Below are 25957 nucleotides of genomic sequence, written 5' to 3' on the forward strand. Positions count from 1 at the left end.
AGTGGAGATGGCGGAGGGCAGGGAGCAGCCTTCCCGGCTCAGTGGTCGACGGACCAACTGGCGAACTTCTTAAATGAGAAGTTCACCCAGCAATGGAAGGAGAGTCTGGAGGACCTGGCCCAGGTGGTGGATTCGATCAGTGAGTGGTGACCGAGTGGAAACAAAGCTGGCAGCCCAGGGTCAGGCGATACAGAAGATGGAGGAGGTGGTCGAGGAACACAGCAGGAGAGATGGGGCTGATGCGCGATCAGCAGAAGCGGCTTTCGGAGAAAGTAGAGGACCTAGAGAACCTGTCACGCAGGCAGAATATAAGGATCGTTAGGGGATGCCGGAGGGGAGTGAAGGAGCGTTGATGTTGGTGAGTATGTGGGGAGGATGCTGGAGAAGCTGCTTGGAGACGGTGCGTTTGCACGGCCGTTGGAGGTGAATCGAGCACACAGGGCGCTAATAAAGAAGCCCCAGGGAAACAAGTCGCCGAGGGCGATGGTGGTGCGGCTCCACCGGTTCCTGGACATGGAGCAAATTATAAGGTGGGCCAGGCATACGAGGCATTCGAGTGTACCATGACCTGGGTGCAGAGTTGGCCAAGAGGAGAGCGAGCTTCAGCAAGGTCAAGGCAGCCCTCTATAAGAAGGGGGTGAGGTTTGGGCTACTGTACCCGGCACATCTGTGGGTGACCTACGAAGGCTGGGAATTGTACTTTGGCTCGGAGGAGGAAGTGGTAGAATTTGTCAGAGAAAAGGGACTGGCAGGAGAAGGTGGACTCTCACCTTTGGTGGAGATGCTGTGCTGTTGCGGTTAACTTATGTTTGGGGCCATTTCTTTCTTTTTCGGCTTCAGGTTTGTTCTTTGTCATTTGGTAAGGGATGGGGAAGCAACAATGTGAATGCTGTGGATAAAAGAGCAGGTAAAAAGCCATAATGAGTGGCATATTCTCCTCTTGCTTTGATGAGTGCAGCTCCAACTGCATTCAAAAAGTTCAACACCGAACTGTTTGGGCTTGGGGAAGGATTGTTTTTTTGGTTTGTTTGCACTAACGTTCGAGCAGGGGCGAGGGGAATCAGTGGGGGGTAGGATGCTAGGCGCCATGGGTGGAGCCCGCCAGGCTAGCTGGGCGGGCTAGTTCACGGACGCGCAATGGGAGGGGGCGGGGGGTGAGTGGAAGGTCAGTGGGGGATGGGTGCAGGAGTTGTTGCTGGGAGCTCGGGGGGGGGAAGGTACTGCTGAGAGGGGAAGGATATTTAAAGTGTAAGGGGATGAGGATTGATGATGGTGGTCGACCGAGGGCGGGCCTGGGGAGGTGAGGGACAAGGACCGAAGCCTGGCCCATGAGGGGCTATGGCTGATCGGCAGGGTGGAGGGGGGGTCAGGGTGGAGGGGGGCAGGGTGCCCCCCGACGAGGCTGGTCACATGGAACGTGCAAGGATTGAAAGGGCCAGTCAAGAGAGCCCGTGTGTTTGCACACTTAAAGCGATTGAAGGCGGATGTAACCATGCTACAAGAGACGCACCTGAAGGTGGGGGACCAGATTAGGCTGCGGAAGGGATGGGTTGGGCAAGTGTTTCATTCAGGGTTGGATTTTAAAACGAGGGGTGTGGCGATTTTGCTCAATAAGCAGGTGGCACTCGAGGTGGGAAATATAGTGGCAGACTCTGGGGGGAGGTACATTATGGTAAGCGGGAAATTGGAGGGGATGCCCGTGGTGTTAATCAACATCTATGCCTCACACTGGGATGACGTGGAATTTATGAGGCAGGTGCTGGGGAAGATTCCAGACCTGGACTTTCATCGGCTAATGAGCTTCGGGGGTTCATGGAGCATATGGGGCGGTGAATCCGTGGAGAGTTGGGAGGCCAAGGGCAAAAGTATTTTCGTTTTACTCCTATGTGCACAAGGTGTATTCCCGTATATATTTTTTCCTGGTGGATAAGACATTGGCAGGGGTGGAGATGTCGTGTATTCGGCAATACTGGTGCTGGACCATGCCCCATACTGGGTGGATTTATGAGTGGCTCGCAATTGAGGCTGGATGTGGGACTGTTAGCAGAGGAAGAGATGTGTGAGCGGGTGAGGAAGGCCATCCAGGGGTATGTTGAGATTAATGACACCGGGGGGGGGAGGTTCGGCAGGTACAGTCTGGGAGGCACTGATAGCAGTGGTCGGGGGGAGTTTATTTCGATTCGGGCACACAGGGAAAAGGTGGAGTGGATGGACATAGAAAGGCTAGTGGAGGAAATCCTGCAGGTGGACAGGAGATATGCAGAGGCCCCAGAGGAAGGGCTGTTAAAGGAAGCCAGAGGCTGCAAACGGTATTTGGGTTGTTATCCACGGATAAGGCAGTAGGGCAGTTGCAAAGGGTGAGAGGGGCGGTGTATGAGTATGGGGAGAAAGCGAGCAAGATGTTCGTGCACCAGTTGAGGAAGCAGGAGGCAGCGAGAGAAATTGGGAAAGTGAAGGACACAGGTGCGAACACGGTCCTGGACCCGGCAGGGGTGAATGGGATGTATAGGGAGTTTTATAGCAAATTGTATAAGTCGGAACCCCCAGGCGGGGAAGAGGGGATGAGGAGATTTCTGGGAGGGTAGGAGTTACCGAAGATTGACGAGGAGCTGGTAGAGGGCTTGGGGGCCCCAATTCGGCTTGTAGAAGTGGTAGAGGGGTTGGAGGCGATGCAATCGGATGGGTACCCGGTGGAATTTTATAAGAAATTCTCGGGGGTGTTGGGACCGCTGTTGGTAAGGGCCTTCAATGAAGCAAAGGAGTTGTACATTAATGACGTTGTCACAGGTGTCAATCTCCCTCATTTTAAAACAGGATAAGGATCCAGAAAATTGTGGGTCGTATAGGCCAATCTCCCTGTTAAATGTTGATGCCTCCGACTTCCGGTTGCGGTGATGCCTTGCTAGCCGCACGTTTCGGTGGCTCCAGCTCTGACGGACCTTTGGGCTCTTTTAAGAGCCCCAACGGGAAATTTTTGGGCGACGCAACCCGGTGTGGGGTGAGTGAGAAGGGAGTCCCCCCCCCCCAACGAAGGAGGAAAATACCGCCGGCGGCGGCTGCAGCGCGAGGAATCGTCGGCCAAAGAGACAGAAAGGGAGAAGCACAAGGTGGCGGCGGAGAAAGCTCAGGCGACATGGGGGCCCGAGCAAGACGAATTTTTGAGACGGTGTGTGGAGCTACTAAAGAGGGAGGTGCTGACCCCGATGCTACAGGCAATTGAGGGGCTCAAGGAGACACAAAAGACCCAGGAGACAGAGCTCCGCGTGGTGGAGCAGAAGGTGACGGATAATGAGGACGAGATCCTGGGCCTGGCGGTCAAAACACAGACGCACGAGGCACTTCATAAAAAGTGTACTGAAAGGATCGAGGCCCTAGAAAACGGAGCGCGAAGGAAGAACCTTCGGATACTGGGTCTCCCTGAGGGTGTGGAAGGAGTGGACTGTGGAGCTTATACAAGTACGATGCTGAGCTCACTGATGGGTGCTGAGGCCCCTACGGGCCCCTTGGAGGTGGAGTGGGCACATCGGATCCCGGCGAGAAGACCAAAAGCGGGAGAACCACCCAGGGCGATAATCGTGCGATTTCACCGCCTTAAGGATAGAGAAGAGGTCCTGAGATGGGCTAAAAAGGTGCGGAGTAGCAGATGGGAGAATGCAGTGGTACGGGTGTACCAGGATTGGAGTGCGGAGGTGGCGAGAAGGAGGGCGAGTTTTAACCGAGCCAAGGAGGTGTTGCATAAAAAGGTGAAGTTCGGGATGCTGCAGCCGGCAAGACTATGGGTCACGTATCAGGAGAGACACCATTATTTCGAGACGGCGGAGGAAGCATGGACCTTTGTTAAAGAGGAGAAATTGGTTCTGAACTGAGGGAATGATACTGCAGGAAATGTTATTGTTAATGTTATGGTTGATGTTAATAGAGAAGTAAATTGGGAAGGGGGGAGACATTGGGAAATGTGGGTGCCGGTGAGGGGGGAAAGACGGGACATAGATGGAGAATGAGGAAGGGGAGGGGGAGGGGAAAGGGAGCTGCGCCACAAGAGGCGGGTCAGGTAAAGGGATGTTCCCGCGCCAGAAAGAATATAGCGGGAAGACAGGCGCAAGGCGGATGGGAGTTCCCCACACGGAGGGGCGAGGAGTGAGCAGGAGTAGCCGGGGTCAGTTGAAGTCAGCTGACTTACGGAAGTAATATGGGGGGAGCAATCATGCTAGAAAGAGATCTAGCGGGGGGGGGTTGGGGGGACCAACTGGGTTGCTGCTGCGGAAATCCAAAAGGAAATGGCTAAAGAGTGGGTGGACGGGGATGGTATGCGACGCTGGGGAAGCGAGTGGGAGCGCGGAGGCGGGATATGGGACTGGCCTAGAGAAGGTAATGGCTAGTCGACACGGGAGGGGGGCAGGTAGCCCCCTAGTGAGGCTGATCACGTGGAACGTGAGAGTCCTGAACGGACCGATAAAAAGGGCCCGAGTGCTCGCGCATTTGAAAGGACTAAGGGCAGACGTGGTTATGCTCCAAGAGACGCACCTGAAGGTGGCAGACCAAGTTAGGTTAAGGAAAGGATGGGTGGGACAGGTGTTCCACTCAGTACTAGACGCAAAGAACAGAGGGGTGGCCATATTGGTGGGGAAACGGGTAGCATTTGAAGCAAAGAACATCGTAGCAGATAGCGGAGGTAGATATGTAATGGTGAGTGGCAGGCTGGAGGGAATGGAGGTCGTGTTGGTTAATGTATATGCCCCGAACTGGGACGATGCGGAATTTATGAGACGGATGCTGGGGCGTATACCGGACCTGGCGGTAGGAAACTTGATTTTAGGAGGGGACTTTAATACTGTGCTGGACCCGGGGCTAGATAGATCCAGCTCAAAGACTGGAAGAAGGCCGGCAGCGGCCAAGGTGCTTAAGGGGTTTATGGACCAAATGGGGGGAGTGGATCCATGGCGATTTCTTAGACCTAGGGCTAGGGAGTTCTCCTTCTTCTCCCATGTCCATAAAGTGTACTCCCGGATAGATTTTTTTGTTTTGGGAAGGTCGTTGATCTCTAGGGTGGAAGAAGCTGAGTATTCAGCCATAGCGGTTTCGGACCATGCCCCACATTGGGTGGACCTGGAATTAGGAGAGGAAAGGGAGCAGAGAGCACTCTGGCGATTAGATGTGGGATTGATGGCGGATGAGGGAGTGTGTGCAAGTGTGCGGGGGTGTATCGAGAGATACCTGGAGGTCAATGACGACGGCGAGGTCCCTGTGGGAGTGGTATGGGAAGCACTAAAAGCGGTGGTCAGAGGAGAGCTGATCTCCATTGGGGCCCACAAAGGGAAAACAGAGGCCAAGGAAAGGGAAAGATTACTGGGGGAGATTTTAAGGGTGGATAGGGAATTTGCAGAGACCCCGGAAGAGGGACTGTACAGGGAGAGGAGACGACTCCAGGCGGAGTTTGACCTCCTGACCACCAGAAAGGCGGAGGTGCTGTGGAGGAAGGCACAGGGGAGGAGGTATGAATATGGGGAAAAGGCTAGTCGCCTGCTGGCTCAATAATTGCGAAAGAGGACAGCAGCGAGGGAGATAGGAGGAATTAGAGACGAAAAGGGAGACACGGTGCGAAGAGCAGGAAAGATAAATGAGGTGTTCAAGGCCTTTTATGAGGGACTGTATAGGTCTCAACCCCCAGAGGGAGAGGAGGGGATGCGGCAGTTCCTGGATCAATTGAGGTTCCCGAGGGTGGAGGAGCAGGAGGTGGTAGGCCTGGGGGCACCGATTGGGGTGGACGAGGTTATTAAGGGACTGGGGAGCATGCAAGCAGGGGAGGCTCCGGGACCAGACGGGTTCCCGGTGGAATTTTACAGAAAATATGTGGACTTGTTGGCCCCGTTGATGGTGAGGACGTTCAATGAGGCCAGGGAAGGAGGGACTTTACCCCCCACAATGTCGGATGCGACGATATCGCTAATTTTGAAGAGGGATAAAGATCCGTTGCAGTGCGGGTCCTATAGACCTATTTCATTATTGAATGTGGACGCCAAATTGCTGGCAAAGGTACTGGCATCGAGGATAGAGGACTGTGTCCCGGGGGTGGTGCACGAAGACCAGACAGGGTTCGTAAAAGGGAGACAACTGAATGTTAACGTGCGACGACTATTAGGGGTGATAATGATGCCCCCAGTGGAGGGGGAGGCAGAGATAGTGGCGGCAATGGATGCAGAGAAGGCATTTGATCGGGTGGAGTGGGAGTATTTATGGGAAGTGTTAAGGAGGTTTGGGTTCGGGAACGGGTTTATTAGCTGGGTCAAACTTCTTTATGGGGCCCCAACGGCAAGTGTAGTTACGGGTCGACAAAGATCGGAGTATTTCCGACTATATAGGGGAACAAGAAAGGGATGCCCGCTGTCTCCATTGTTGTTCGCGTTGGCAATTGAACCTCTGGCCATGGCGTTGAGAGACTCCAGGAAATGGAGAGGGGTGATTAGAGGGGGAGAGGAACACCGAGTCTCGCTATACGCAGATGACCTATTGTTATACGTGTCGGACCCAGCGGGGGGGATGATAGAGGTTATGCGAATGTTGAGGGAGTTCGGGGATTTCTCGGGATATAGGCTAAACATGGGGAAGAGTGAATTATTTGTGATACATCCAGGGGACCAGAGTAGAGAGATAGAAGGCCTGCCTCTAAGGAAAGTGGAAAGAAACTTCCGATACCTGGGGATTCAGATCGCTAGGAGCTGGGGAACCTTGCACAGACTTAATCTGACACGGCTGGTAGAACAAATGGAGGAGGACTTCAAGAGGTGGGACATGCAGCCTCTGTCGCTGGCGGGCAGGGTGCAGGCAATTAAGATGATGGTCCTCCCGAGGTTCTTATTTGTATTTCAATGTCTCCCTATACTAATCACTAAGACCTTTTTCAATAAAATAGACAGGAGCATCACGAGCTTCGTGTGGGCAGGGAAAGTTCCGAGAGTAAGGAGGGGGTTCCTTCAGCGTAGCAGGGACAGAGGAGGATTGGCACTACCGAACTTGGGCGATTACTATTGGGTCGGCAATGTGGCAATGATACGTAAATGGATGATGGAGGGTGAGGGAGCGGCGTGGAAAAGACTGGAGAGAAAGTCTTGTAAAGGGACGGGTTTAGAGGCGTTGATGACGGCGCCGCTACTATCTCACCAAAAAAGTTTACCACGAACCCGGTGGTGGCGGCAACATTGAATATCTGGGGACAGTGGAGGCGACAGAGAGGGGTGCGGGGAGCCCTGGTGGGATCCCCAATCAGGAACAACCATAGGTTCGCCCCAGGAAGAATGGATGGAGGATTTCAGAGCTGGCACCAGTTGGGAATTAGGAGGGTGGGAGATTTATTTATAGATGGGACTTTTGCGAGCTTGGGAGCATTGGAGGAAAAGTATAAGTTGCCCCGGGGAAACTTCCTGAGATATATGCAGGTGAGGGCGTTTACTAGACAACAGGTGAGGGAATTTCCGCTGCTCCCGACACAGGGGACTCAGGACAGAGTGCTTTCAGGGGTGTGGGTCGGAGAGGGCAAGGTGTCAGAGATATACCGAGAGATGAGGGAAGAGGGGGAGGAGTCGGTGGCCAAACTAAAAGGAAAGTGGGAAGAGGAGCTAGGGGAGGAGATTGAGGAAAGTATGTGGGCTGATGCCCTAAGCAGGGTAAACTCCTCTTCCTCATGCGCCAGGCTTAGCCTGATTCAATTCAAGGTGCTACATAGAGCACACATAACGGGAGCAAGATTGAGCAGGTTCTTTGGAGTGGAGGACAAATGTGGGAGGTGCGGCGGAAGCCCGGCAAACCACGCACATATGTTTTGGGCGTGCCCGGCACTGGAAGGGTATTGGAAGGGAGTGACGGGAGTGATTTCGAAGGTGGTGAAGGCCCGGGTCAAATCAGGCTGGGGGTTAGCTCTATTTGGAGTTGCGGATGAGCCGGGAGTGCAGGAGGCGAAAGAGGCCGACGTTGTGGCCTTTGCGTCCCTAGTAGCCCGGTGCAGGATCCTACTCATGTGGAAGGAGGCGAAACCCCCCGGACTGGAGGGGGGGGAGGGGGAGGGGGAGGGGGAGGGGGGAGGGAGGGGGAGGGGGGGAGGGGGGAGGGGGAGGGGGAGGAGTGGGGAGGGGGGAGGGGGAGGGGGGGAGGGGGAGGTGGAGGGGGGGTTTAGTTTAGTTTATGTTAAACGATTATGGGGTTTAGTTATTTGTTTATTGTTAAAATTTCTTTACTGTTACGTTTGCTTTGTACGAGGGAAAAAATTGTTGTTTGGAAAAAAATGTCAATAAAATATATATATTTTTTTAAAATGTTGATGCCAAATTATTGGCAAAGATCCTGACCACAAGGATCGAGGACTGCGTCGCAGGGGTAATAGGGGCGGGCCAGACGGGGTTCATTAAGGGGCGGCACTTGGCGACCAACATTAGGAGGTTGCTTAATGTAATTATGATGCCGCCAGAGGGGCACGAGGTTCAGGTGGTGGTGGCCGTGGCCTTTGACCGGTTGGAGTAGGAATGCTTATGGGAGGTCCTGGGGCGGTTTGGGCTTGGGCAGGGATTTGTGGATTGGGTTTGGTTGCTATACCAGGCACCGGTGGCGAGTGTGCGGACGGATCGGGTTAGATCGTACTACTTCAGGTTGTACCGGGGGACGAGGCAGGGAAGTCCACTTTCCCCACTATTGTTTGCCTTGGCTATAGAGCCGTTGGCATTGAGAGCATTGAGGGTGTAGCAGGGGATAGTGCGGGGGCGGGGGGGGGGGGGGTTGGGGGAACAGGGTCTCACTCTACGCGGACGATCTGCTTTTGTAGAATTGGGAAATTGGAGGGATTATGGGATATTAGAGGAATTTGGTCGGTTTTCGGGATACAAATTGAATATGGGTAAGAGTGAGGTCTTTGCGATCCTGGCGAGGGGGCAGGAAAAGAGATTAGGTTAGATGCCATTCAAGGTGGTGGGAGGGAGCTTTCGATATTTGAGTATCCAGGTGGCACGGGAGTAGGAGCAGCTGCATAAACTGACCCTCCAGAATTTTATTAACTACTACTGGGCGGCAAACATTGCGATGATCAGGAAGTGGGTAGTGGGGAAGGGGTCGGTATGGGAGTGGGTGGAAGCAGCATAATGCAAGGACACGAGTTTGGAGGCACTGTTAATGGCACCTCTGCCATTCTTGCCAGCTTTGGTACTTCAGAAGCCCGGTGGTAGTGACAGCCCCGAGGGTATGGGGACAGTGGAGGCAACACATGGGGTTAGAGGGGGGGTCGGTGTGGGCACCGATATGTGATAACCTTCGGTTCGCTCTGAGGGGGCTTGACGTGAGGTTTCGGAGGTGGCAGAGGGCAGCGATCGAGATGTTTGGGGATCTCTTCATTGATGAGGGTTTCCTGAGCTGGAGGAGGAATTTGAATTGCCAGGTGGAAATGGGTTCCGTTATCTACAGGTGAGGGATTTTGTGCGGAGGCAGGTTTCGACCTTCCCGTACCTGCCGCTCCAGGGGCTACAGCATAAGGTGGTGTCGAGAACAGGAGTAGGCGGAGCAGCACAGTGGCAGAGTGGGTAGCACTGCTGCCTCACGGCGCTGAGGTCCTAGGTTCGATCCCGGCTCTGGGTCACTGTCCGTGTGGAGTTTGCACATTCTCCCCATGTTTGCGTGGGTTTCACCCCCACAACCCAAAGATGTGCAGGGTAGGTGGATTGGCCACGCTAATTTGCCCCTTAATTGAAACAAATGAATTGTGTACTCTAAATTTATTTTAAAAAGAACAGGAGTAGGAGAGGGAAAGGTCTCAGATATCTCTCAGGAGCTGATGGAGTGGGAGGGAGCCCCAATAGGTGAAGAGAAAGTGGGAAGAAGAGCTGGGTGGAGAGTTGGAGGCCAGATTATGGGAGGAGTATCTGAGGAGAGTTCATGCATCCTCATTGTGCGCCAGGCTCAGCCTGATACAGTTTAACGTGATCCATGGAGCACACATGACTGTGGCCCCGATGAGCAGGTTGTTTGAGGAGGTGGAGGATAGGTGTGGGCACACTGCGGGGGGTTCTTCAAACCATGTCCATATGTTTTGGGCATGTCCGAGGCTGAGGGGTTTCTGGAAGGGGTTTTCTGACGTCATGTTAGAGGTCTTAAAAATGAGGGTGGTTCCGAGTCCAGAGGTGGCAATCTTCGGTGTGTTGGAAGACCTGGGAGCCCAGGAGGTGAGCGAGGCGGACGACCTGGCCTTTGCCTACCTGGTGGCCCGGAGACGGATCTTACTAGAAGGACTCAGAACCCCCAAAGTCAGGGGTGTGGGTTAGCGACATGGCGGGGTTTCTCAGACTCAAAAATTCACCTTGAGAGGTTTGTTGCAGGGGTTTGCTCGTTCTTTAAGGATAATTAAGCTGTCAGCAGGGGGCTGGGGGGGGGGGGGGTGCATGGGAGAGATGAATAAAGATAGGAGAGCCAACGGAGGGGTAGTTTGGGAAGGTGGCATTGTTTGTGTAAGCCATGTTGGCTGGGGTTTCTGCCCGGGGGATTTTGTTGGTTATTGTTGAAATTTGATGTTTAATATTGTTAAAATTATAAATGCCTCAATAAAATATTTTCAATGTGACCCGGGTTCAATTCCGGCCTTGGGTGACTGTCTGTGTGGAGTTTGCCGTTTTTCCCCGTGTCTGCGTATGTTTCCTCCCACATCTTTGCGCAGGTGAAGGAGACACATCCTGAGTGAGTGAGACACATCCAGAGTGGGAATTGGTAATTTGGTGCAGTGAGGTAATTTTCGGGAACCTTGGATAACGAGAGATGTTGTAGGCCTCGTCAAAAAGATAAAGGAGGCATTTGTCAGGGCTAGAAGGTTGGAGACGGATGAAGCATGTGTGGAATATAAGGAAAGTAGGAAGGAACGTAAGCAAGGAGTCAGGAGGGCTAGATCGGGTCACGAAAAGTAATTGGCAAATAGGGTTAAGGAAAATCCCAACGCTTTTTACACAGACATAAAAAGCAAGAGGGTAGCCAGGGAAAGGATTGGCCCACTGAAGGATAGGCAAGGGAATCTATGTGTGGAGCCAGAGGAAATGGGTGAGGTATTAAATGAATACTTTGCATCAGTATTCACCAAAGAAAAGGAATTGGTGGATGTTGAGTCTGGAGAAGGGTGTGTAGATAGCCTGGGTCACATTGAGATCCAAAAAGACGTGTTGGGCGTCTTGAAAAATATTAAGGTAAATAAGTCCCCAGGGCCTGATGGGATCTACCCCAGAATACTGAAGGAGGCTCGAGAGGAAATTGCTGAGGCCTTGACAGAAATCTTTGGATCCTCACTGTCTTCAGGTGATGACCCGGAGGACTGGAGAATAGCCAATGTTGTTCCTTTGTTTAAGAAGGGTAGCAAGGATAATCCAGGGAACTACAAGCCGGTGAGCCTTACGTCAGTGGTAGGGAAATTACTGGAGAGAATTCTTCGAGACAGGATCTACTCCCATTTGGAATCAAATAGACGTATTAGTGAGAGGCAGCACGGTTTTGTGAAGGGGAGGTCGTGTCTCACTAGCTTGATAGAGTTTTTCGAAGAGGTCACAAAGATGATTGATGCAGGTAGGGCAGTGGATGTTGTCTACATGGACTTCAGTAAGGCCTTTGATAAGGTCCCTCATGGCAGACTGGTACAAAAGGTGAAGTCACACGGGATCAGGGGCGAGATGGCAAGATTAACTGGCTAGGTCATAGAAGGCAGAGAGTAGCAATGAAAGGGTGCTTTTCTGATTGGGGGGTTGTGACTAGTGGTGTTCCGCAGGGATCAGTGCAGGGACCTTTGCTGTTTGTAGTATATATAAATGATTTGGAGGAAAATGTAACTGGTCTGATTAGTAAGTTTGCAGACGACCCAAAAATTGGTGAAATTGCGGATAGCGATGAGGACTGTCAGAGGATACAACAGGATTTAGATCGTTTGGAGACTTGGGCGGAGAGATGGCAGATAGAGTTTAATCCGGACAAATGTGAGGTAATGCATTTTGGAAGGTCTAATGCAGGTAGGGAATATACAGTGAATGGTAGAACCCTCAAGAGTATTGACAGTCAGAGAGATCTAGGTGTTCAGGTCCACAGGTCACTGAAAGGGGCAACACAGGTGGAGAAGGTAGTCAAGAAGCATATGGCATGCTTGCCTTCATTGGCCGGGGCATTGAGTGTAAGAAGTGGCAAGTCATGTTGCATCTGTACAGAACCTTAGTTAGGCCACTTTTGGAGTATAGTGTTCAATTCTGGTCGCCACACTACCAGAAGGATGTGGAGGCTTTAGCGAGGGTGCAGAAGAGATTTACAAGGATGTTGCTTGGTATGGAGGGCATTAACTATGAGGAGCGGTTGAATAAACTTGGTTTGTTCTCATTGGAACGACGGAGGTTGAGGGGTGACCTGATAGAGGTACACAAAATTATGAGGGGCATAGACAGAGTGGATAGTCAGAGGCTTTTTCCGAGGATAGAGGGGTCAATTACTAGGGGGCATAGGTTTAAGGTGCGAGGGGCAAGGTTGAGAGGAGATGTACGAGGCAAGTTTTTTTTACACAGAGGGTAGTGGGTGCCTGGAACTCGCTGCCGGAGGAGGTGGTGGAAGCAGGGACGATAGTGACATTTTAGGGGCATCTTGACAAATATATGAATAGGATGGGAATAGAGGGACACGGACCCAGGAAGTGTAGAAGATTTTAGTTTAGACGGGCAGCATGGTCGGCACAGGCTCGGAGGGCCGAAGGACCTGTTCTTGTGCTTTACTTTTCTTTGTTCTTTGTTCAGTCCAAAGATGTGCAGGTTAGGTGGCTCGGTCATGCTAAATTGCCCTTTAGTGTCCAAAGTGTTAGGTAGGGTTACTGGGTTGCAGGGATAGGGTGGTGGCATGGGCTTCAGTGGGGTGCTCTTTTCAAGGGCCGATGCAAACTTGATGGGCTGAATGGCCTCCTTCTGTACTGTAGGGATTCTATGATGTGGCTGCAGCAAATTGCCACTGTTCTGTTGCAACAACTCCTCTCAAACCCTGGAAAACATATGAGGACATGGGCAGCAGGTACATGGAAATACCAACATCTTCAAGTTCCCCCCTGAGTCACAAACCACACTGACTTATAAGTATACTTCCATCCTTTCATCAGCATTGGGTTAAAATCCTGGAACTTCATTCTGTGGGAGTATATTCATTAAAGGACTACAGCAATTCAAGAAGGTAATGCAGCAGGTACTTGGGGATGAGCAATAAATGCTGGATTTGCCAGTGATGCTCACATCCTGTTATTGAATAAACCAAACAAAGAATGGACTAATATAAAAGCAATATATCATACTGGAAATCTGGATTAAAAACTGAAAATGTTGGAAATACTCAGCAAATCTGGCAACACCAGTGGAGAGAGAAACAGAGTTAACATTTGAGGTCGATTTCCAGCATTTTGTTTTTATTACAAAGAAAATGGAATTGGATACAAATTGAAACGGTAAAATTTGCAGGTCTATGGGACAAGAGCAGGGGCATGAAACTAATTGGGTCGCTCTTCCAAAGTGTCAACACAGGCGTGAAAGGTCAAATGGCTCCTTCTGTGCTGTATGATTCCATGTAATTTAGTTCTCTTTTTAAATTCGTACATTCTGCATTTTTACGTTTCCATGAGAAATTGGCTAGTCCATATCTGTAAGTGAAACAGCCTATGTAAACATGTCACTATTATTATAACCTCCCACCCATGAGTGGCACTGGAGCACTTCCACTAAAATATTGTAATTACAGTGTGATTTATTTACTGTGACAATTTCAAACATAAATGCAAATTTAGGAATTTTTACTTTGAGAACTGACAGGAAGTATGTGTAGACTAATATAGATAAAACATTTACTACAGGTCTTGTAAAACCAAATTAAACTGCACTGACTATAACCACTTGTACAAGACATTGAAACAAGATAACAAAATCAATTACTGCCCAGTAAGAGTTGTCAGGTAGAAATATATATTTAATTTTATATACTTCCAAATGTTAATCATTTATTTTCTGTCAGGGACAGTTTCATATCAAGAGTTTAAAATTCTGTATTTTGATTTATTTCATGCATAATCTGTTTTGTCATCTGTGCCAGTCTTATGGTTTGTGTACAAACTAGACACCTGTCTCCAGGGCAATAAAGTAATCACAGCTGTGTGCTCAAAGGTCAGTTTGACTTCATACACAGGGAGTGCATTCTGCCCATGAAACTTTATGCACCTAATCCTAATGCATGAAATTAAACTCTGCAGTTGCAGCCCTCATTTTAATGGTGCAATTGTTTTGTTTAACGATTCGGTAATTCTCTCCAAGATTTACACTGACCAGCAGAAATTTTTAGATGTTTGAATATATTATTGTTAAATACTTGGTCACATTTTTACTTGTAGGAGCCTATCAAATATTTTCTTTAGGCAGCCATTACACCAGAACTGTAGCATCAGCATTAAGCAGTTTGCTTGACATCAACACAGCAGTTGCAGTGTAAATCTGGAGTCAGGTCTGTAAATAATGTTATAAATTTTGGATCTACTCTTGATACTCTTTTGGGTTCAGTGATAATGATGGCTCATTGAACAGGCTTTTCAAGTGCTGTGCTGGGACTGAATCCCGAGTGCTCTACGCGGACGAGTTACCAGTCCTGTAGTGATTCAGGCCCCGTTAATGGGCTAGCAAGGTGACACGTAGAACTCACGCAATTCCAATGCACGCCAACCCTCACCCAGCCAAGATAATGGTACTGGTTGCAGTGGAGCACGCCCATCATGTTGATGGGTCGTCTGGGGCCAGAGGAAACCTAGGGTGGTGGCTTGGGAGGGTGCCCATTTGACCCTTGGCGCTAAATTCCCAGTGGGCAGTCAGTGGTGTGCACAGCCACATGGCTGTGGCAATGGAGGTCCATGCCTGGCTATCCTGACCTTACGGCTTACACCCATCCCCGCCACTCTCCCAGGTCCTGGCAGACACACCCCAGCCAGTGGCACAGTTGTAAGCATATAATCGTGATGTTGGACACTGTTTGCACCCTCTCCCGCACCCTTAGCAGCCAGAGCGCCTGAATCCCGATTTGAAATACGAGGAAACCTCGCCATCAGTAATTCCTCCTGGCGGAGGTGGAGCATCACAGAAGAGCCTGAAAATGTTGGGTAGGGCCCATTAATGGTATGCCAACAATCTTTACTGTTCAATTTGCATGCCCACGATGGCGTACGGCATAGAACGCATTCACGCTGTTGTCAAGGGATTAGAGCATTGTATTCCGTTTGGCACCCGGCGTCAATCTCTATTTTTGGCTGATGCCAACTTCTCCACCAAATCGTGTTTCCCCGATTCCAGCATCAGCCAATGGAGAATCCTGCCCTTCATTTCTGGCATTCCAGAATTAACTGGCACTGCCCAATATCTACCCATACATAGAAACTTGGGTATCTAACAATGCATCCATATTCTCATGAACTGAACATCACAGGATAATATTTGGCTGTTATTAACATGGCAACTGGCAAGGCCAGTGGAAAAATATTAGGCACCTGAGATGAACCGACAGCCTTGTGCACTACCCAATCAAAATGAATATTATGTATGAATAAAAATAAGGCACTATTCCAGATTTAATTTACTCAAAAATTTGATTATGACTAATTATACATTCTCGTTATTCTACACTTTTCACTGGACATGTACTAGAAAAAAATGCATATTGTATGTAATATAACTCACATGATATAAAATGTGTTCCTGCAACAGGTACTATATGATTTTATGTGCAATTTACACAATCAACCATTACGTTTTGATTTTTTTTTACTGGTTCAGGTTTGGAATAGTCATGTTGCGATGTACAAAACAGAAAGGAATATGACATTTTGGGAAGACTGCAAGGTAAATACCTGGGAATCTATAAATATGTCAGTAGATCTAGACCTTTCATTCCCGCTGCTGAAGTGTACCTATGCAGAGTTACGTGAGTTGTTGCCCCCGCCCCTCCGCTAGCGGTGACGACCAGCCTTAGCAACAGGATTTACAAATTTGCTGCCTGCTCCGCTGGCTTTGCAGAGAGGTTCAAATTATTTTAATAGTCAGGCCTCATTTGTATTTTCACAGCAAGCTGTGAGCGCTGATCCAACACCCGGGGCAGATTGCAATCCGGAGGGGGTGGATGTGATAAGTTTAAAAAGGGCGGGAGAAAAGCAACGGGTGGCATTGGTGGTTGACAGAGGTATTACGAGCAGATTGGAAGATTTGGGGCCGGGAGGAGCACTCAATTCAAATGCTTCTGAAAGCTGCATTCAGCGGTTCCTTTCAGGAAGGCTGGTTCAGCTGCTTTATGTCTAGTACCATTGGGTGGAATGTGCACAATGTACGCACCTCCATTTGTACCTTAATCTTGTTGGGATCCGATGTGCATCTTACATATTTCACATGCAACAGTCCACATGATGCTTTCAAACACAATAACAGTGCACAGCGTGAGCAAGAATGGGAGTGAGTTCAGCCCCCCGCCGGCAGAGACGATGAAAAACGCCGCCCTTGTCTTTTGCACATGTCCAGTCTTCCACCAGGCGGAATTGGTAAAACATTTTGGGCAGCGAGATCAAGATAAAATTAAGAAGAAGCTAGTTTATTATATGAAATACACGTGATTTAACTGGCCAGAATGTTCTCAAACTTGTTTTCCAAAACACTCCATATGCTAGTCTAAAATAAAACGAATGATGTGGTTAGAACGCTCATATTTCAATTGTCCTATCTGGTCAAGGCTCTCCCTGAACCTTAAAATGTACAAGAACAAGCTCTGTCGCACAGTCTTTGATCAATTGGCTCACCTCCTGACATATGTCCCTTTGTCCTCATGCTCAAAGGAAGGGCTGTCCCTCCGACTTCCCTCTAGCCATGGTTGCCTGATTGGCCTGTCAATTATATTGGCTATCTCCCCCACCCCAGGCCCAGGAGTGCTTTCTCAGATGACGACCCAATGCAGTTGTATACATACCTCCCGGGCTGCTTCCCAACTGTAGGTGTGAATGCCTGATAAGAGTCTGAGAGGAGCCAGTGAATTACATATTGTCCCTGTGTGGATTATCTACAGTACTGCCTGGCTTATTAACATATCAATCTCCCTTTGTCTCAGCAGCTGCAGCATTTGGCTCCGAGGATATTAAAACTGTGAATTAACTTTAATTTGAAACACTTATTTCCAAATTTGTTCTGCGAAAAAATGTTCAAAAGCCTCAAAATGCAACACCAGACACTGTAATAAAGCAGTGAAGACTCCTTCAGGCAAACTCATTCCACTTAGGAGTCAGTTCATGCTTCACCCTTGATTTATACTAGTATCAATGTAAAGCCCAAATTAACTTCCAACAATATCTTACATCAATATAGAACCATAGAACCCCTACAGTGCAGAAGGATACCATTCGGCCCATCAAATCTACACAGACCCTCTGAAAGAGCACCTGACCTAGGCCCACTCCCCTGCCCTTCCCCGTAACCCCACCTAACTTGCACATCTTTGGACTGTGGGAAGAAACTGGAGCACTCGGAAGAAGCCGATGCAGACACGGGGAGAAAGTGCAACCTCCACAAAGCCACCCAAGGCCAAAATTGAATGCTGTGGCGCTGTGAGGCAGCAGTGTGAGCCACTGTGGCACTGTTGAATTATGTGCAAGCCAGAGGGTAGGAGAAGGCAACTGTTATCCAGTTAGAAACAAAAACAAAATGCTGGACAATTTCTGCAGGTCTTCCAGCATCTGTGGAGAAAGAACAGAGCTAACGTTTCAAGTCTGGGTGACTCTTTGTCAAAGCTTTGGCAAAGATTCATCCAGACTTGGAGCATTAGATCCATTCTCTATCCACAGATGCTGTCAGACCTGCTGAGATTGTCCAACATTTTGGGTTTTTTTTGCAGATTACAGCATCTGCAGTAATTTGCTATTATCCAGTTTTGTTGAACTTCAAGCCAAACTTTAAGGTACGAACACGGAGTGTAAACCATTAATTTGTGTCACAAGCATTAAAAGAAAACATGAAAATGACTTCTAGAATAAGTTAATATCCAAAGTCGACATCACCTCACGTATTTAACTTTATAAGATAATTCCTCCAAAATATATTAATGTATTTGAAAATGACATTAATTTGTCTCCAACAATGAAATATTTCATATTTGCATCAACTTGTTTAGCTTCATTGATAATTATTTAAGCTTTCTCTATTTGTTATTTCCATATTGCACTGGAAATTCAAGCTATTTATAAAATTCTGTTGATAAATATCCCCTAAATTGAACAGTGTGTTCTTTCACATAGAATATGCAAGACACTTATAAAGTACTGAAATACTCAGTAGGATGTTGCAACGGCCATCTAGAAATAATTTAAAGGTTAAACTGTAATCTCCCAGAGTCAATCCCTCATAGTGGCAAATCTTTGTAATCACAGGATAACAGTGGGCATTCATTGAGATTCGGGACAAAACAACCAAACACTGAAAAACTAACAGAACTTGTATGAAGAACATATTTTATGTATGTGGGTTTGTGAACAAAATTCACCTCACATGATGAAAATCTCATATTTTGTTAGGAAAAATACACGGCACTTGCATTGGTCTATGTATTCAATATTGTTCAGTGTGCAAACAGATTCTGTGCAATGAAATATCTAAACCCTGGGAACCTGCGATCAGTTTTAGTCTTGGTGGTTTGAATAATTTGGCAACTATGGTTAAAATGCAGCAGTCAAACCAAAGAAGATACAAAGTCAGATAAATAATGTAGATTTCAACCAACATATAATATATATATAAAAAGATAATAAAATTACAAAATACAACATTTGTTTGATGATAGAAAATTCGAGATTTTGGGTTAGAGTTTTCACTTTAGGGGCAATTAACATTCCAAACCCTTTCTGCCTGTATAGATGGACGTTAAAAATTAATATACATTACTTACTTAAAGAAAACCAAAGCATTCTCCTTATGTCCAGGCCAACATTCCTTCCTCATCTAATTGGTAATTCATCTCATTGATATTTACAGAAGCTGGATTTGCTTAAATGGATGCAACATTTGCTTGCAGTAACAGCAGTACTAAAGATATACTACAACCCATAAATACAATGAGTAATGGTCATAATAATCGACAATCCTTTGAAGGTGTACTTTCACATATAAACTGTGCAAGGAAACCGGAGCACCCGGAGAAAACCCTGCAGACACAGGGAGAACGGACAAACTCCACACAGTCACTCAAGGCTGGATTTGAACTTGGGTCTCTGGTGCTGTGAGGCAACAGTGCTAACCACTGCGCCTAGCAAAGCACTCAGTTTAAAGGGAACAAATGTTTGCCTTGCCAGCAATGTGCCATGAAAGAATAAAGGATATGTTTGACATGAACAAAATCCCCTCAGTTCAAATGTGACATAACCACACAAGAACATTTAATCATCATTGCAAGGAAGCCTTAAAACTGGAAAGACACAGCAGAATGTCCCATTTGTGCCATTGAAGCTGCTGGAAATGACTGCTTTCCCCAGAATTTTTGAAAGCAGTAGGCACTTGATCCCAAAGGATGTATTTTCCTGAGCACCGAATGCCAGATGAGACAAGGAGCCTATCCATATGCGGCACCTTAGCACACTGCAGCTATTCAAATGTGAGCACTGAATAAGCAATCTTCAAATTCAATTTTCACAATCTTTTTTACAGTCTGTTGAAGTGCATGATAAACAACCGCCTATCAAATCTATCAAAGTCTGACCATGCCTCATAGACATCTAATAGATAATTCTTACAAATTTCATCTATGAAGATTAGTAGAAGAGCCAAACCTTCCTCAGTATCCAACTGACCGTCATCCAGCTCACAAAAAAACTTTCCTTCTCATTTTACCTTTGTTAGGAAGCCACAATGCCAAAGCCAAACAGTACCTTGTTTTCTCTTCAGTAAGGACAATAACCTGTGTCGGCATAGCCACTTCATTTTCCACTGTTCATAAGGTTCAGATTCAGAGAACATTGGTAGGTAATCATATCCTGACAATTTAAACTTTCTTCACAGATGCAACTCGGATTACAATCTATCCGAAAACAATTCTTAGTTTCCAATCTTCACCTTTAGGCAACCCATTCTGATGCCAGATGGTGAAGTAGGAACCGAGGCACCAATCTTTTACTTAACAGTAGACTTATTTACAGAATGCAGCATTATAAATGTCTGCCTCCTCCCTAACAACACCCAGTGCCCCTCTCTTTATACCGTTTTTTGAATAAACTAATTAAACAAAATAAACTAATTAGCAAATGAACTCAAAATTGACAGCGCCTTAAAAGGGCACATATCCCTATTTATAGTCCCTTTTTAATGAAAAGAATCAGTAAATCAAATTAATGAGAGGGATAACAGACTGATGGGACACTAACAAAAACGAAGATTGCCTGCCCATCGATTCTGCAGCAGAGTGAATGTGGTGAGTGGTGACATGAGCAGCCTCTGCTGGCAACAGAAGTCTACTACACCTGGTATTCCTAGGTGGTCTCCCATCCAAGTACTAACCAGGCCTGAGTCTGCCTAGTTTCTGAGATCAGATAAGATCAGGCATTTTAAGACGAGTATGGCTGTAGCAAGTCTCTCTTTATACTCTGTCGGAGATTGTCATAGCCACAGAAACCCAGGGAAACCGGGTGCTAATGGCCACAGAAACCAAGGGGAAAGAGTGCTAATGGCAGTCCCCAGAGAGAACAAAAGATGTGGAAGGTCAAACAGTAGGGAGACTAACATCAGAGGATGAACTATTCTCACTTCACAGTATAAATATTTCCCACTTTGTCTGTTAGCTTTGACAAAGAGTCATCGGACTCAAAACGTTAGCTCTTTTCTCTCCCTACAGATGCTGCCAGACCTGCTAAGATTTTCCAGCATTTTCTCTTTTGTCTCTTTATACTCTTTTTAGTTTTACAAAAAATAGGAATAAATTAAACAAAGATCAAAAATGAGACTAGCAACTGCCCCTGATGGGGCACTGTAATTAAAATAAAAACGTGAAAGGAAAGTCTCTCTTTATATGTGCTCAATGTACTTAGTCAATCACTTGTAATGCTTTACCCATATTAATACAATTAACACACTGTCAATCAACATACTGTCAGCTGTGGCTTACTTTGTAGCACACTTGCCTAAGAATCAGAAACTCCAGGGCAGAACCGAGGGAATCTTGCACCGTTGGAGGTGCATCTCTCAGTGAGACTTTAAACTGAGGCTCCAATTGCCCTCACAGGTGGACGTAAAAGATCCAATGGCACAATTTCAAAGAAGGGCAGGGGAGGCATCCTTGGTATCCTGGTTAATGTTTATCCCTCAACCAACATCACAGAAACATGATCTGGTCATTATGATAATGCTGTTTGTGGTATCTTGCTGTGTACAAATAAGCAGTCATATTTCCTATTTGACAACAGTGACAACTCTACAAATGTATGGCATTGGATGTAAAGCACTCTGGCCTTTGGTTGTGAAAGGCGTTGCATTTTTAAAAAAAATTTAGAATACCAAATTTTGGTCCAATTAAAGAGCAATTTGGCATGGCCAAGCCACCTACCCTGCATATCTTTGAGTTGTGGGGGTGAGACCCACGCAGACACGGGGAGAATATGCAAACGCCACACGGTCAGTAACCTGGGGCCGGGATCGAACCAATGTCTTCAGCAGCATTGGGTAGCAGTGCTAACAATTACGCCACCGTGCCAACCTTGAAAGGCGTTGTATAGACGCAATGCAAGTATTTCATTTTTACATCACAAATAGCACAAAATTACTTTTGAGTCTGCTGAGGTCCAAACCACATTAGCAATATCCATACCTCAACTGCCATTCTCATATTACTAGATACTTCTGTAAATGAACATAGATGTGCCCATTATCAATTTACCAATCCAAACAGCAGAATATCTTTCAATGAAATGAACATATCACACATTTACAACATTTGCCTGGAAGTAGAACGGTAGAAATATATTTGTAGGAAAACTGCCTCTATTTATAGAACCTGGAAAGAAAGAGATCTGAATGGACACTTTCTCCGCTATCGATATCGAGGGAAGCTGCTATCACCAAGAGGGATCTGGAGGGAAGAAGCTACTAGTGCAAGGGACGTGGAACGAAGCTGGTGCTGTAGTGAAAAAAAAGGATAACTGTTTCTTTGATGGATTTAGTTGATGCTTTTGCTTGTTCAAAGTATTTAATTAAAAGCTATTACTTTTACAGATGCACCATAGAAAGCATCCTATCGGGCTGCATCACAGCCTGGTATGGCAACTGCTCGGCCCAGGACCACAAGAAACTTCAGAGAGTCATGAACACCGCCCAGTCCATCACACGAATCTGCCTCCCATCCATTGACTCCATCTACACCTCCCGCTGCCTGGGGAAAGCGGGCAGCATAATCAAAGATCCCTCCCACCCGGCTTACTCACTCTTCCAACTTCTTCCATCGGGCAGGAGATATAGAAGTCCGAGAACACGCATGAACAGACTCAAAAACAGCTTCTTCCCCACTGTCACCAGACTCCTAGATGACCCTCTTATGGACTGACCTCATTAACACTACACCCCTGTATGCTCCATCCGATGCCAGTGCTTATGTAGTTACATTGTATACCTTGTGTTGCCCTATTGTGTATTTTCTTTTATTCCCTTTTCTTCTCATGTACTTAATGATCTGTTGAGCTGCTCGCAGAAAAATACTTTTCACTGTACCTCGGTACACGTGACAATAAACAAATCCAATCCAATCCAATCCAATCAATGGCCAGGAACCAGGTTACAACCATGGAAAGGAAAATTCTCGGTTGCTACCTAGAAATATATTGGAAGGAAAGTGTTTCTGAAAATAACTTGTAGGGATGGGCAGTATTGGAAAACAGTGGAAGAGAGAAGCTAGTGCCACTGACCTGAAAATAATGCATTGATTTTGAACTTTATTTCAGTAATGATTGATCCCAATTGTTGCTGAAAGCATTTGTTTCAATTTTAAATAAAGATTTTTTTTTTCATCTTTGGTGATGTTTTGTTTTTCTAGTTAGTTTATATTCAGTGTTTAAGAGTAATTAGCAGATTTTTTATTCAGCTGATAAATTTAACGGAATAGTGATGAAATGCTATTTAAACACTATTATGTTATGATTCTGTTAGGGAACATTATCGTTTAAAGAAGCATGCAATTAACCAACAGTAGTATGCTGTAAATTTCATGTTTTTAAACAAATGTAAAAAAGAATTAAACAAAGTTAGCACTAGTTTGTCAAGACATATGCTATAAACTTAGTTATACTTTTGCCTTCCACTAGCGACCTACCCCCCAGAGCTCCCTTATCTTACAAAATCTTGGAGGTTCAGACACCGTTTCTGAGACTAATCCAAAAGGTATGCTACAGCCCTCCAGAATTTACTTCACCTTAGCATTCCAGCTATTCCTCCTGGGTAAGATTCTATGGGAAAGCTCCCATTAGCTTTTGGCTACGCAACTCCCCACCTTTCCCTTTACAAACCTCAGCTCCTTGTTCAGGTTGCCGGCTGATAACCGATTTTCTTCCCCCAGTTTCCCAAGCTAACTCTGCTGGCTGGCGTTCAACCACAAGGCTCTGTGAGGATCACAATAGATTTCTTCCCTAGCTGCAAGGTAGAGAAAATCTTCCAGCTGCCTTTCCCTCGCTAAACCCAAATTGAGGTGGAGTCCCACCAACATTCCATGCAGTGAACAATAAAGCGAGTATTTTCTCTGCTTGACATGCAGGCCTGACTGAGTATCACCTCCAGTTGGCTCTCTCAATCTGGAGAGATGCAGTCATCACCAAAGCAAAGCTACAACTGAATTGCCTGTTTCAGTCAGCAAACATACACTGGTAAATCAAACAAAAAATCCTTCTAACCAAGGCTGAATCACTATCTTGTTGACAAGATGATACTTATGGCATGTTCCCAGGTAGAAATGCAAAATTTTAATTCCAGAGCTTTCCTTGATTCTACAAAACCAGGTGAAAAATTTATATCCCTAATGGAGTTTTACTATCATCTTTCCCAGATTGGTAGCTTTTAGCTTATCTTATTGATGTAACAAGCATCTTGGTAGAGGTCCAGAAATTGGTCATATATGCTTCAGTGCTTATTTCAACTCCAAACTTTCAACATAACATAGGTCAACTTTAACTGTAATTAACTCCAAGCTTGATTGAATTGAAGTTACTATGAGTTATGAGCTAGATATTTACAACAGTCAGAACTGTTGTCTGTTACATCTGTCAGAGGAATGGTGGTCATTTTAAAATAATGTCGGTCAAGATGTTCTTTTTTATAAAAATATTTTTTATTCTCCTCCTTTTTCACATTTTCTCCCAAATTTACACCCAACAATAAACAATAATCAGTAACGAATGTAATGTCAATCCCCATACCGATAACAACGATCCCATCCTCCCACGAAACCCAAACATTGGCCCGCATGTTAACATAAACAAATGACAAAAAGGAATCACCCATAATCACCATTAACACATACAGTCCCCCTCCCCCCAACCCTCCCAGCCCACAAATGTTCGATGTGATCCAATTATCGAAAGTGCATAATGAATAACGTCCTTGAATTGTAGAACCCCTCCATCCTTCCCCTCAGTTCAAATTTGACCTTTTCAAGCATTAAGAATTCCAGCAGGTGCCCCCCCCCCCCCTCCCTGTCGCACCAGGGCACAGGGTGGAGAGGTTAATCTCCACCCTGACAGGATCTGGCTTCGGGCGATCAACGATGCAAAGGCTCCAACATCTGCCTCTGCACCCGTTTCCAACCCCGGCTGGTCCGACACCCCGAATATGGCCTCCCGAGAGCCCGGGTCAATTTCACATGCACCACTTTCGAGATTACCCTAAACACCTCCAAACATATGAACCCCCGCAACGTTCACACACATCTTCTTCCCCCTCAAAGAGCAGGCTCATCCTCGCCCTTGTAAGGTGCGCTCTATATACCATCTTCAGCTGCATCAGCCCCAACCTCGCACACGAGATGGAGGCGTTCACCCTCAGCCTCCGGAGCACCTCACACCAGAACCCCTCCTCCATATCTTCTCCCAACTTTTCCTCCCACTTTGTCTTGATCCCTTCTTGCGGCGCCTTCTCCTCTTCCAAAATAGCCCCGTAAACCGCCGATACTACCCCCTTCTCCAGTCCTCCTGTCATCAGCACCTCCTCCAGCAATGTGGAAGCCGGCTCTACTGGGAAGCTCTGTATCTCCTTTCTGGCAAAGTCTCGAACCTGCATGTATCTAAATATTTCCCCCTGCTTCAGCCCATACTTCACTCCCAGCTCCTTCAATCCTGCAAAACGACCCCCAAGAAATAAATCTTTTAGTGAGTTCCTTTCTCCGCCCATCTCTGAAAATTTCCTCCCCCACTTCCCTGGCTCAAATCTATGGTTCCCCCGAATCGGCATTTCACTTGACCCTGCCCCCAACCTGAAGTGCTGTCGAAACTCTCTCCAAATTCTCAACAAACCGGACTCCCTGAATATCTCCCCGGGGCCGTCGGGAGCGGCGCTGTCGCTATTGCCTTCAATACCGACCCCCTACCCAAACTCTCCTCCATTCTGACCCATTAGGAGTCAACCCCTCTGACCCAGCTAGGTACCTTCTCCACATTCATTGCCCTTGTAATAATACAGCTGGTTCGGAAGACCCAAACCCCCTGCCTGCCTTCCTCTCTGTAGTAGCACCTTTTTAATTCTGGCCACCTTCCCTCCTCATATGAACGAGGTAATCATCCCTTCAATCTCTCTAATAAAATGCCTTTGGCATTAAAATTGGCACGCATTGAAAAATAAACAGGAATCGCGGCAGCACATTAATTTTAACCACCTGTACCCGACCCGCCAATGACAGAGGGAAACCATCCCACCTT

At 47.1% G+C, this 25957-nt stretch overlaps 1 protein-coding gene and 1 pseudogene across 2 annotated transcripts in view; both read right to left on the minus strand.

Moving 5' to 3' along the window:
* Positions 1-25957, minus strand: part of nol4lb (nucleolar protein 4-like b) — a 468709-nt gene that overhangs the window by 423469 nt on the left and 19283 nt on the right. The window lies entirely within an intron of this gene.
* LOC140428917 (5S ribosomal RNA) lies at positions 20522-20640 on the minus strand (annotated as a pseudogene).

Source organism: Scyliorhinus torazame, chromosome 8, assembly GCF_047496885.1.
Source record: "Scyliorhinus torazame isolate Kashiwa2021f chromosome 8, sScyTor2.1, whole genome shotgun sequence".
NCBI classification, from domain to species: Eukaryota; Metazoa; Chordata; class Chondrichthyes; order Carcharhiniformes; family Scyliorhinidae; genus Scyliorhinus; species Scyliorhinus torazame.